This window comes from Canis aureus, chromosome 2 (genome assembly GCF_053574225.1).
Source record: "Canis aureus isolate CA01 chromosome 2, VMU_Caureus_v.1.0, whole genome shotgun sequence".
Taxonomy (NCBI): domain Eukaryota; kingdom Metazoa; phylum Chordata; class Mammalia; order Carnivora; family Canidae; genus Canis; species Canis aureus.
In genome coordinates this window covers 90620356-90634274 of record NC_135612.1, presented here as the reverse complement: position 1 = coordinate 90634274, position 13919 = coordinate 90620356, and the positions used below count along the sequence as shown (strand labels likewise).

Sequence of the window (13919 nt, the reverse complement as noted above, 5' to 3'; positions counted from 1 at the left end):
AGTAATTGAAAGTAAGATTATAAATTACTCTTGGCTTTAGGCTCCCCTCGAGCTATGGAAAGCAAAAGGCAATTATTTATCTTTGGAGATGGTATTAGTGCCCCACCCCCCAGTATCTAATCAATGCTTGTTATTCTTCCCTGCCTGGCTCTCTCGTTGGTTAGGGAAGTTAAAAGGAGATCGTAGTTTGCTCACCCACATTTCTTCATTTCTTTCTTTTTAAAAATTCTTCTAACCATCGCCGTCGTTCAGCACACCAGGGCTTGCGGATATCCCGCAAAACAGTTCAATACTTGTAATTAGTGGCCTTGTTTTCAGTCTCTGTCACAAACGAGACTTGATTTATTCACGCCCCTGTTCCATCAAACGACTGATGAATAAGAGGCATCTGCATTAACCGTTTTACAAGACATTCGGAAAATCCGGCCAGGCCCATAGGGGCGGTTGCGTGGAAACGCGCAGACAGTTGGCACTGCACATTTTGCAGTCATGTTTGGGGTTTTGCTTCTGCGGCCTGAACAGGCATTTGTTTCGTGGGCCTGCTCCTCCCCGTCCAGCCTGAGGCTGGGTGAGCCGAGAGCGCGCTCTCTGCAGGTAGGCACTGCCTCAGAGAAGGCCTCTGGGTACAGCCTCACTGGTATCTGTCAAGGTTTGGCAGCAAACGGAATCCACTCCAAGTGCTCAAACCAACAGAAGGACATCCTCTAGGGGATGTCGGAGAAGGGACTATTTTTAGGAGTGAGGTCAGGGTTCAAGAAACAGGATGGAGAGACAGCAAGAGACCAGCAAGAGGTAGAAGCTGTTAACAACCATTAGGGCTTAAGGGATAATAGGGAAGAAAACTACGAGTCCGGAGCCGTGAGCACGGGGCCCTCAGGGAAGCGCCAGCGGTTACAGCTGTGACTGCGGACCATGCAGCTCCTCCCCGGGAGGGATTTGGGAAGAGGAGGGAAATCCTGTGCCGCCTCCCTCCCTGCCCTCCCGTCCCTGCTGGTGGATGTCACGGGTCACAGCCAACGAGAGGTCGGAGGGTGACCCCGGGGTCAATCAGCCACGCCACCTCTACCCACCCTGGCCCTGGCAGGCTGCTGGTGTGGGGATTGGCCTAACGGGAAAGTCGTGGCTAATCGGATCACTGAGCCGGACAATTGGCCAGAAGCAATGCAATTCCCTCTGGAAGGAGTGGGAAAGGGTGAAGAGGAGGAAGACGGGAGGGGGCCGGTATTTGAATGGATTTTTATTTTTCCGATTTTTTTAACAAGAAGAACGTGGGGCAACCTTGAGTCATACAGACCCGTACACCCACTGCCTCAATCTTCCCTGGTCAACGCGACTCACACGGCTCGTCGCTCCCCGTCCCGGAGCCTTCGGTGGCCCAGTCTGCCCTGGAGGCCTCCCTGCGTCCGGGCCCGGGGACCGCTCCCTTTCTCCCTAAGCCGCTCCTTCTCCCCATACCATTTCAAGAAGCACCCCGTGCTGGGGGGCGCCGGGAGCCTTGCCCTTTCTTTCTGGGCCTAGGCAGGGCTCTTTGCTCCAGATCTGCTCCTTCCCAGCCCGTCTCACATCGAGCCACTTTCATCATTCAGTGGGATAACGTGGCGGCGAGGAGAATGGACAAAACAGCCAAAGGTAGACGCTCTCCATAAATGTACCTGTAGGGTCTCTGGCCGTCTAGGCCTCCCGAGACATTTATCTATTCATCAGGGGTAATCCCTCTGTGGCGAGGTTGTCATGTGGACCAAATACGATAATTTTTAGATAACGTGTCAGATTCTTAGCAGGGGACCTGGCGCAGAGTAAGGCCCCAACATCTGGTAGCCACGGTCCCTCCCCAACCGGTGTGTGGGGTGTGTCCTTCCTGCCGCAGCCACATCTCCTTCTCTTCCTTGTCAAGTCATCCCCTGAAGAGTGAGATGCAGGCTAGGGAGGGTCACTGCATTAACCGTGGCTCAGTCAAAATGTTCTGTGACTTTTTCTCTTTTTCTTTCTTTCTTTCTTTCTTTCTTTCTTTCTTTCTTTCTTTCTTTCTTCTTTCTTTCTTTCTTCTTTCTTTCTTTCTTTCTTTCTTTCTTTCTTTCTTTCTTTCTTTTCTTTTCTTTTTTTTAATAAAGACAGATGGATGTATCAGAAGTTCTGTGCTTAGTATTGTATTAGATCTTTACTTAGGAAACCAGCTTAAAGTTCAAAACAAACTCACTTTTCTTCATTGTCCGTTAACCTTTGACAAACTGCAAACCCCACAGTTTCTATAGGCGTGAACGTGGCCAGTCAGGCCATTACCCAGGCCTGTTAAAATATGGCCTTACAGGCAGCTTCCTGTGTGCACTCACCCCAGCCAGAAATTCTTTTGATAGAACTTATCATGCATTATTTATGTTTCTCTGAACCTCTAATGCAAATTTATGGAATATAATGGAAACATCCTGTACATCACAGTGTTCCCCATCCTTCTACGTCTGCCACAAGAGACTTACAAAATTACTTCTGTGGACTAATCCTATATAAACTATCATAGCTCAGCTGTAATTCCTGGGAACATTTCAATTCTTAGCTATTCCTTCATCGTGCAGATTTTATTTCTTCTTTCACTGTCCAAAGTATTTATTGCCCATCTCATCACAGCACATGTAAAAGAACATATCCCCCTGGGAGCAGGAAAAGTGTGGTACATTACCAGTTTCCTTTCATTTAGTGAAGCTTATAATGGGAGGGAGAGGTTCAAGAAATTTTGTCTATGGTCTATATAATCTGTAAATCCCCTTGGCTTTATGTGGGTTGGGAATCTTGTCGTTCTAACCACGACAGCCAGGTGACATGAAGGAAGAGTTGGGGACAAACTTGATTGTAAGTATATCCAACCCAACCATCTTCAAATTCAGATTTACTGATATCAAGAGCATACCCAGAGTTAGGCTTATCTCAATCTTTAAATTTGTGGTTGAGAAAGGGATTTAGGCAGGAGATAATCTCAGGAACACTTTATTTGTCAATTTTTTTTTCCAGCAGATTTTATCAGTTGTCCATCCATCTGACCTTTATTAAGACCCGCAAACGGCACTGCATTTATCAGAAACAAGACGTACTTTATACATTAAAGACAAAGGTAGGGAGTCAAAGAGACCCATGAGGAATAATGTGTTGGTTCTTCACCAAGATAGAAGTCATTTTGTACAATCAGGCAATCTGTTACATCTACACGGAACATGTGAATTATTGATGGTCCCATTCATCATTTCATTTCTTTGTGGCAGCCACGTAGGTCTTCCTTGTTACATGCTTTTGTTGGCTTTAAAATTAAGTGCATTTCTCTGACTGAGGACACATAAGAGCAAATAGAAAGTTAATATGTTTTCTAAAGTCTACAACAAGGCACCATATGTTGCAGGCAAAAGTCAAGAAAGGAAATCTTACAAAGAGTAGCCATTTATAGGTTCAACTGAAAAGACTCTTCACGATCAAACTCCATATGGCATGAAAGATACAGTTCTGTTCTTTTTTTTTCCCTCCCACAAATTTCAGGGATTTCTTTATTCTCTTCATCTTTGTCTTTTTTTTTTTTAAAGTAACTTTATTGTCCTCTGTTTATTTCTTCAGATTTCTCAACTATTATTGGTCTTAAAGGTAAATTGTAATACCTGGAAAATTAGCTGAGGGGCCTTTCACCTCCCACAGGCTCATTGTGTAGCTTTTCTTCTGTCTATTTAAACTCTCATGTTCTCTTGTGTCATTTGTCCGCTCATGTCTGCTTGAGGGATAACAAAAAATAGACTAACTATGCAAGGTACATCACAATTCCTCATGGGCTTCTAATAACAACCTTATGATAGATACAACTAAATGTTACCATTTTGATTTTCAAATAAGAAAATTGAGGTTATTTTTTCAAAACCAGAAAAAATTTTCTTCTCTCTCTTTCTCTGTCTCTCTCTGTCTCTGTCTCTCTGTCTCTGTCTCTCTCTCTTTTGGTTTAATCTTCCAGCTCTTTTTTTTTTTTTAATGACAATTCTTTTTTATTTTTTTTATTTATTTATGATAGTCACACAGAGAGAGAGAGAGAGAGAGGCAGAGACACAGGCAGAGGGAGAAGCAGGCTCCATGCACCGGGAGCCCGACGTGGGATTCGATCCCGGGTCTCCAGGATCGCGCCCTGGGCCAAAGGCAGGCACCAAACCGCTGCGCCACCCAGGGATCCCATCTTCCAGCTCTTGATGTAATCTTGACCTAAGGTCATTAAACACCCACTGGAGACATAGCAAAAACTGGCTTTTAATGCCTAGTGTTGAAACTGCTGGTGGAGAGAGTGGAGAAAAGGCCATATTCTGGCTTAAGAATGCTTTTAATTTCCTCTTCTATTCAAAATTCTATCTCTAACCTAATTTGCCAGCATATAATGACGAAAATCATATTTAAAATAGGTTGGATTATAGTCAGAATGCTCCTTCTAGACTTTTGTTTGTTTATTTAATCTTTGACCTGTCATTCCAACTCACCTCAACATGTGTTTGTCAGACGGGTATTAGATGCTAACCACCAAGGATAATAAAGATGATTAAATAATGACCTTGTCCCAGAGATGTCACTGTGAGGATGATAGGCAGAGTGACCAACCCTTGAACTGGCCTGTTAAGACTGAAGAGGACCTCACTGATGAATGTGGAGGAGATGGTGTTTTTGAGCAGAAGGAGGACCTATCAGGCAAAGGACAAGATTTGTGCAAAGTATATGAGGCAGAAAACAGTATGACAGCTTGAAGGAACTGAATCAACTAATTCTGTATAGCAGGAGTGTAAAGTCCAGAATAGAAATGGCTTCAGAAGTGACCGGGTTTCACATTGTGCTTGGCCTTATCAATAGGGGTAACTAGATTTAGGGGATCCATGGTGAATGAACTGAATTAGGTGGAGGGGAATGGGAGAAGAAAGTAAAACCAAGGACAACAAAACCAAAGACACTGATGTCCTGAAAGGGGAGGTAGCCAGTTTACATATCTTGTTTTCATGATGGGGATATATTGCTCTTTTTCGTTTGTCAACTTAAACCCATCTTTTCTCAACTGATTTTATTCCAAAACAGTTCATTTTCTGAAATTCTGTAGAACACTTTTATAGTCAATGTTCAATAGCTTGTCCTGCATAACAAATGATGCCAAAATCTTAGGGACTCTCAAGAACAAATATTTGCTTTTGACTTACACATGGGCAGGTCTTGCCTGGGTCTCCGCTCTAAGTTGACTGCTGGGTTGGGTCTGCTGCACACGTCTTCATTCTGAAGGTGCAGCTCTGAGCTGAAACAGCACATTCTCATGGCAGAGGGATGAGAGAGAGTTGTAGGTGTCCGTTTGGGAGGGCATATGCCATGCTACATCTGCTCACATGACATTGGACATAATATATGACCAAACCCAACAACGGGGTAGATATATGTAATAATTTTGTGGTGTAGGTGAAAGTATCACATTTATTTTAATAGTTGTCACTTATGGAACCCCTCCATGCCTGCTGTCACTGTGCAGTGTGCTTTACTTATTTTACACTAACAATCTAAGAAAATTATTATTTATATTATTTTACAAATGAAAAAATGGAGGGCCTAAAAAGAAAACCCAAGATCACACATCTCAGAATTAGGAAATTTACTCATTTGATTGTTCACTCATTTACTCACTCGTTCATTTATCTGCTATGTGCTATGAACTATTCTAGGCTGTAGAGATGATACTACAGTGAAAAAATATAGACAGAGCCCTTGTTTTCATGGAGCTTTTCCATTAGTAGAAGAAGAGAGACCACAAATTAATAAAAAAGAAAAAAAGTTGAATTATTATAAGTATCATACAGCAGATTAGAATAGGTTAATATTTTAGATAATGACCGTGACAAAGAACTTTAGGAATCCCATCCTGGTGTCTTTCATTCCACAGTCCACATTTTTCTGAATATGATGCAGTGAGATCTACCTTGTAATATCTGCTGTGTTATGTTTCAGAATTGTTATTTTTATTAATTATTATTTTATATTTCTAGTCTTCACGTTTTGTTTCCCCAACTGATTACCATCAAAATACAGAAATCCCACATTTGATGTAAATATTTGTTATACAGCAGTCCCACTTATCCTCAGCTTTGCTTTCTGTGGTTTCAGCTATCCATGGTCAACCACAGTCCAGAGGCAGATGCATCATCAGAAGGTTGATAGAAGCATAATGCTACGTCACAATGGCTGCGTCATTCACCGCCCTTCATCTCCGATCACGCAGGCATTTTAGCCTCTCACATCATCACAAAAGAATGGGTGAGTTTAGTATGGTAATATATTTTGAGAGAAAAAGACCCCATTCACATAATTTTTATTAAAGCATATTGTTATAATTTGATCAGTTGTTAATCTCTTGCTGTGCCCAATTTATCAGCTAAATCTTATCAGAGATCTGTATTATAAGAAGAAACTTAGAATATATAGGGTTTGATATTAATATGCAGTGTCAGGCATCCACTGGGGGTCTTGAAATATACCCCCACAGATAAGGGGGTGACCCCCTAGAGTCCCTTTTATTTAATGTATTGCAATCTCCTAATTTGTTTCAAGGTAGTTTCCTAGGTAATCCTTAAATAAGGCTATCATCTCATAAATAATTCAGATATTAAGATAAAGCACCATGCTTTCAACTTGCTTTTATTCGCTGATAACAGTTAATGCATTAACAGTGACAATGAGGTAAAATAGCTTTCATGATGTAGTATGTACCTCCTCATGTCTACAACTCTGATCTTGCTTCTGAGAGAGCACCGTTGAATATGAGCAGATATACCAAGTGTTCTTAATTTCACAATTTTCAAACCTCTATTAAAAGATGTACATGGGCCAATTTCTCATCTGGATGAAAAAGAAATTGTGCAAACATAAAGAAGGAATAGCTCTTCCTTTTTTCATTCTCTAGTTATCTTTTCGTTAAGTCTGGAAAAAGGGAAGACTAGGCCAACTGCAGTATGGCCTAGAGGGAAAGGACTTACTTTTTGAGTTATATAGACATAGTTTCTGACCAAGAATTCCATTTCTGATGTTGTCTATTTATAGGATGGAGGATAAATCACTTAATCTCCCTGAATCTTTGTTTATAAAATAGCACTAAAAAATGGCTAGTCATTCAGAGCTTAAAGGATTGCTGAGTTAAGAGGATTTAAATAGGAATATATATATATATATATACATATACATATATATGCTCATTAGATAATCATAGTAATAGCAGCAAGTATAGTAACAACAGTAATCCAAGCTAATATAAAACTAATAACACATGTATACATGCCAGTCAGCTAATCTTTATCAGGTTTTGTAACAATATACATATGGTATGTTTATGAAAGTTGAAATAATGCAAACATATGAATAAATGTGCAAAACCAAGATCAAAGTATATACCATATGCATTCTTAAATTTTTTATAAATAACAAAAGTGAATATTGAAGTTCCTTAAAGTTGGTCCTAATTTTTCATAAATAAAACTTGGGGTTAGAATAGAAATAATATAATAAATCAACAGACAAAAAATTATATTTCCTAGAGGCTTTCAATTATTTGAATATATTGCCAATTCTTATTATGTGATTAACTTTTATGCATGTTTTGAACTTTCTATTATTTTTTATCTTTCTGGCTACTATACTTAACACCTCTCATCCTTCCTCCATAAAATAAAAAGACACATAGACTATATATATGTATGCATATTATATATAAGGTATTATAAATTATATTATTATATATAATGTAGGTATATTATATATATTTTATATAAATTCAAAAATACTAATATCATTGCAGTGAGGCTACAAAGAGAGTACCCATCTAAAAAAAGATTGAAGACACACCCTGCCCCGTTCGTCACAGGAAAGTGATTCTTTTTAACGTTGATAAGTATGGACATAGATATGCCCCTCTGGGGACCATACATCACACATAAATCGCATGAAGAAAGATGTTTTTTTTTCAAAGCACAGCTTTTCTTTTTCTCACAGCACAAGTAAAACACTTTCTCGATGGAGGATGTGCCCACAGCCTGGGTTGAGAATCACTGTCAGAGTAAATACTGATGGAAAAGGTTGTATAGCCCTTCAAAAGGCTATATTCTAGATGTTGGCCAAGGATTCTGTGGCGTAGATAGTAATGACCTTCATGAAGGAGATAGGATTGCCACAGATATTAATTCACTCATTGTTTATCTAAAACTTGATTTTAAGAGGGTATCATATTTCCATTTGTTAAATCTGGCTACCCAAGGATTAAGAGAAAGGAGACATATATTATCATATGAGGTTTACCTTAGTATTCTTAGCTTCTCTCAGGTCCTTGCAATATATCTTGACATCATGGAATAGATAAAGGAGCTACTACCTACTATCAGGCACAGGTGAAAGGATCTGTATATGTAATTACAGAGGCACATGTATATCACAAGTTCCTCCCATTGCGACACTGAGCAACCCTCTCTTGTGTTGGTCTTGCTACTATCACTCTCACCCATCCCATCCCATTATGAGCAGAGTAAACATTTCCAAAGCAATGGGAGAAGTAAACCTGCAACTAAGACTTTCACCCTCCATTCAGAAATGCATATTCACTCATTCTCGCAGAACATACTTAGTAACTCTCACATCAGACAGTAATATTTCCCTATTTTCTCATTTCTTTTTCTACTGCCTGCTGGGCATTTGGCAAGTATGTGTTAAATGAATGACTGATTGAACAATAAGCCTTTAGCATATCAACTAGGAAAATGGTAAAAGCAGAACATTGGAAAGGAAAGGGAACACAAATTATCACCATATCTCTGTCCAGTTGCAATATAACTCACCACAGCTATTTTTAGCAATTTAAGATCCCTGTGACCAATAAAAGTATAATTTTCTCAGGAGAGTTCACTAGTTTAGAATGGACTCCATACCAAAAAACCTGTGCGTAATGTAATATTAAATGTAACGTGAAACATACTCTCAGTCTTGAATCTCAAACCATTTGGGTAACATTAACACAAGGATTGGTTTTTACAAAAATCCTCCTTTCCCTTAAAAGCCAAACCTATTTCCTTGAATTTTCACCATGTTGTGAGACCCTCTCCCAAGAAGATGGATTGCCTAGGCTTGTCAAGAGCTTGCTATACCCTACACACCAGGTCAAAGACCATCCTGATTGACCACTAGTCTAGGAAGTCTACATTAGTCTCAGACATGGAGCCTCCTCTTTTCATAGCCGCAGTTGCTCTCAGCATTTGAAAAGCAAATAACTCAATTGACCAGGTATTTTTCCAGGTCATCTTCTCCATTCTAGCTGCTGGGCCTTCCTCACATTACTGAAGTCCATTCTGCTCAGTAGCCAGATATGGTCAAGACACCTCATTATAGAAAATCCATCACTACTTGATTGGTCTAGGTGCACACTAGGGATTTTTATTCCTGACTTTCATTTCTGCAACTAAACTTTTCATAAACCTATAAAGCTTTGATATCTGTATTATTTTTTCCTATACTACTGAAGTCTTAAATTTATTGGTCAATAAATATACAGGCAATAGTCTGATCCTGATGCAAGAACTGTCTTCGTGAACGATTACCACTATTCCTAGTAGAATTTATCAACAAATTGTCCCATGTTGAAAAATTCACAACATTATATATTATAATTAATTAGCCAGATGTATTGTCTTCAAATATGATATTAATTTTGGGGGAAAAAAACAGCACGGCAACATAATGATAATTATATTGCTCAATGGATAAAATCAGAGAATATTTAGAGAAGTACTTGTAAAAACGTCTCTCTGTGCAAAATAAAATAAAATGTACACATCATATCCCCAAAATATTGTAGTTCAAAATACTAAGAATATTTTAATTAAACGGTACTTAGAAAAAAAACTTAATTTACAAAATCCTTTAAAATAAACTTACTTTTTTTAAAGAATTCATTTATTTGAGAGAGTGAGAGAGAGCACGAGCAGGGGGAGGGGCAGGCTTGTCCCTGAGCAGAGGGCCCAGCACGGGGCTCAATCCCAAGACCCCGGGATCATGACCTGAGCCAGAGGCAGATGCCCAGCTGACTGAGCACTCAGATGCCCCTAAAATAAAGAGAACTTTAAAATAAAAGGAACACTTGTCAGTAGGTAACTCTGTTCAGTGACAATGCAGCTTACCGCAGTAAGTAGTATATATTTTATGCGTATCCCAAAGTGCAAATTATTAAGTACTACACTGAACGTATGCATCTGAGCTGAAAACTGCTCTGCATAGAATTGCAAACAAGCAATGATTGGTTGTGCCCGCTATGAGAATGTCAATTGCTTTTATTTTTTGGTGTGCACGAGCGACAAAAACTTCAGTTTCTAACAGCAGAGCCAGGAGTATTGTTAAGGTGAGAGAAGGGTCACGTAAAGAAACAACAATATATTTTTTAAAGTTTTCCAATTCAAATGCATGGATTTATTTACCTCAAGAAATCCATTTGTTAGTAGCTGACTCACATTTTCCCAGACCTTTTTAAAATACGATTATTTCAAACTGAAATCCACAAGCTGACTGAATTTTCACTGTCCTTTGATCCGCTTTAGCTGTTGGTACCGGGCGGGACACGCGGTAGACATTTAATTATTTATTGAATTGGTAACATGAAAGCTGTGTTCTTAGCTTCATCACAGATTGTGGTGGAACTAAGGACTCACAGTCGTTTCTATTTGTTCTAGTTTGCTTGGGCTGTCATAACAAAATACCACAGACTGGCTCACACAATAAAAATGTATTGTCTCAGAGGCCTAGGGGCTAAGCCCATAATCAGGGTGTCCTCGGGGTGGGGCCTCCTGAGGGCTCTGAAGGGAACGTCTGCTCCCGGTCTCTCTCCTTGGCTCACAGATGGTCACCTTCTCCCTGTTTCTCTTCACATCGTATCCTTTAGATGCGTGTCTGTCTCTGATTTCCCATTTTTATAAGGACACGAGTCCTACCCTAATGACCTCTCTATCTCTGTCTTCAAATAAGGTAACATTCTGAGGCACAGGGGTTAGAATTTCAACTTATGAATTTTAGGGGACACAACTGAATCCATAACAGTCTGACTTTTGACTTCCCCCCCCCAAAAAAAATTCACGTCCTCTTCACATGCAGAGTATATTCATTTTCTTCTAACATCTCATCCCATTCCATTTATCAACTCCAAGTCCAAAATCTTATCCAAAACATAATCTAATTCAGGTATGGGTGAGATGTAGGGTGTGATTCATTCTGGGGAAAATTTTCCCTCTATCTTTAAATCCATCACTAGCAACTATATCCAATCCTAAATCCAATCCTAGCAACTCTAGGAACAGACTAATTACGTGCTCCCAAAATACAAAGTGGAATAAGCATAGGACAGACTTCCCATCCCCCAAAAAAAGAGAGAAGGAAAAATGGGATCATGGACCCGACAGAAGTCTGAAATTTGGCAAGACAAACTCCATTACATTTTTAGCCTTGAAAATAATCTTCTTCTGTGGATGCTCTGTCCTTTGGGCCCATTAGGGTGGCTTAGGGTGGCAGATCTACTTCCTCAGTGGCGGGTCCACCCTCTGAAACCGCAGAGATCTCTGCTTCCAGAATCCAGACAAAGGCCTTGCTCCTGGGCCTGTGCCTCCTGGGTCCACGCTGGTGGTGGCAACCTTGCCAGCTGCTGCACTGTGGCTTTGCCCACAAAGTCACTCTTCCCTCATTATATCCCGTATCTATCCCTTTGAATCCAGGCTGATAATGTTTCTGCTGATACAAATTTCTAAAAGTCCTAGTTGGCCTTGCCTGCAATTCATGTGAGTCCAAGCCATCAGAAAAAAAAAAAAAAAAGGGTGCTCTACAGATATTTTCTGAATAAATGCATCTCTATTCCCAGCTTCTCTGAGATGGTTGATTGGATCCATGAGTCACACACCTAATCTCTTTAGCAAACAGTTGTCCAGCCACACACTTGGCCCTGTTTCCAGAACAGCCTGTCTGGATAAGCTGAGAATCTTCCAAAGCATCAAGCGCTGTTTCCCTTTTGCTTCAGAATTGCCTTGCCAACCCCTTTGTGCTCTACTGTTGCACACTAGTGTTACACAGCAAGGAGAAGCCAGGCTGTGTGCTTCACATTTTGCTTAGAAATCTCCTCCACCAAATACCCAAGCTCATCATTTGTAAGTTCTACTTTCCACGAAGCGCTGGAGCGCAATTGTGCCAAGTTGTCTGCCAGCGTCCTTTCTTATAAGCGTTTCGATTTGTTTTTAATGTATTGCAATATTTTCTTTCCCCTCAAGGCTCCATGAGGTGAATGGACTACTCTCCTATGAGAGTCTAAGGATAAGAGGCTCCAAAGAGATCCTTCTCAAGCCGCTGCAGGGCTGGGGAGAGGGAGCCCATCGTCAAATTCCCACACAGATCTATGGGACACGAGGGTGCCCCGCGCCCCGACTTTGCCAGCCAGACTCAGTCTGAAGGCGCAGTGGAGTTGACGAGAGTGATGTCCAGCTCAGCCCAGCTCGCTTCCAGCCGGAGCAGCCTAGGGATGTAGTTACCACTTTTCCCTAAATAACCCCTGATTTGACCACAGAGTACACAGGCGAGTCATGCAGTGATTGTTTTCTGTGAGGCACACGTGGATGTGCCCGCCTGGCAAGCTGCATGGCCAGGCTCAGCTGACTCTGAATCCGTCACCTACCTGTCAAGGAGGTTTCTTAGGGAGAAATCCACAGCAAAATCAAGCTTCTCAGTGGGTCCTTTAATTACTGCTCAAAAAAGCACTAACATCTCCTGATTTTCTGAAATTGCTGCTTTATGAGCAGTGCAATTTCTTAAGAAGAACACCTGGGGACTGTGTTCTGTGTTCCGTGTTCACCTGGGATCACACCTGGTCTTTATTCCTGTCCTCAAATCCATAGGTGACATTTTTATCCTCATTAATCAAACCTGAACAGGTTAAGCATTAAGCTTTCCCTAGCATTTGGTTTAAAATAAAATTGGGGTATGAAAACAGCTCAGCATTCTGCTCTTCAGCACAGAGAATATGCTTTGTTGTTTATCCAGAAATTTGTCTTCCTGCATATTGGAAAAGTGGGGGTGCCCACATAAGTATTGAGTTAGGAGATGGGGAAGTTGAAGGTTCAAGTGGCGCAGGTCGCCCAGCTAAGTGTGTCTCCCACCAGCCATCACAGTATAATAATAGCCCAACCTTGTCCTCTAAGGCTTCCAAGGCATCCTATATGCTAAGGGGAGGGGAGAACCATTTGGAAAATGATAGGACAAGGAAGATGATAATACTTACACTGGTTACATGAATCTTGAAATAAATATATGATGTGTCACACTTACATTATAAAAACAAAAACAGGGACACTTGGGTGGTTCAACGGTTGAGCATCTGCCTTTGGCTCAGGGCGTGATCCCAGAGACCCGGGATTGAGCCCCACCTCGGGCACATTGGGCTCCCTGCTTGGAGCCTGCTTCTCCCTCTACCTCTTGTCTCTGTCTTTCATGAATAAATAAACAAAAATCTTTAAAAAAATAGGAGTTACCATTTTTTCCATAACTGAGATGTCACCAAATAATCCTTTTTCCAAATATTTTTATTCCTTTGTTTCCTTTTTACTCTGCATCTGTCGGTATCAGACACCAGAGATTTACACTTAGAAGGAATTAGCTGATCTGGAGTTCTTTGTAGTTTCTCTTTTGCTCTTCCTCATAATTCCTGGAAACGAATTAAATCTTAATTATCAGCATATAGAACATCATCTTCTTTGAATAGGCCTCGTGTGATAGGGAACTGTCTTTTGCTTATTACTTTATAAAACATCAGGCTATCGTGCAAGTACTAAATTCACCTAATATATATTTCCTGACAAGATACTAGATGGCAAATACTGCCT

The 13919-nt window shown here is 40.6% G+C and overlaps 2 long non-coding RNA genes across 3 annotated transcripts in view; one reads left to right on the top strand and one right to left on the bottom strand.

Annotated features, from left to right (window-relative positions):
• Positions 1–2973: 2973 nt before the first annotated feature.
• LOC144291370 (uncharacterized) lies at positions 2974–6179 on the bottom strand. Of its 2 annotated transcripts, XR_013358632.1 has the most exons (4): positions 5193–6179; positions 4491–4688; positions 3636–3742; positions 2974–3312 (listed from the first exon to the last, which is right to left on the bottom strand). It is a non-coding gene; the product is annotated as an uncharacterized LOC144291370 (long non-coding RNA). The 2 variants fall into 2 exon arrangements; XR_013358633.1 differs by lacking the exon at positions 4491–4688.
• Positions 6180–6222: 43 nt separating this feature from the next.
• LOC144291349 (uncharacterized) overlaps positions 6223–13919 on the top strand; it is a 39830-nt gene continuing 32133 nt past the window's right edge. The window contains exon 1 of the long non-coding RNA XR_013358629.1: positions 6223–6291. This is a non-coding gene — a long non-coding RNA (uncharacterized LOC144291349). The remainder of the gene's footprint in view (positions 6292–13919) is intronic.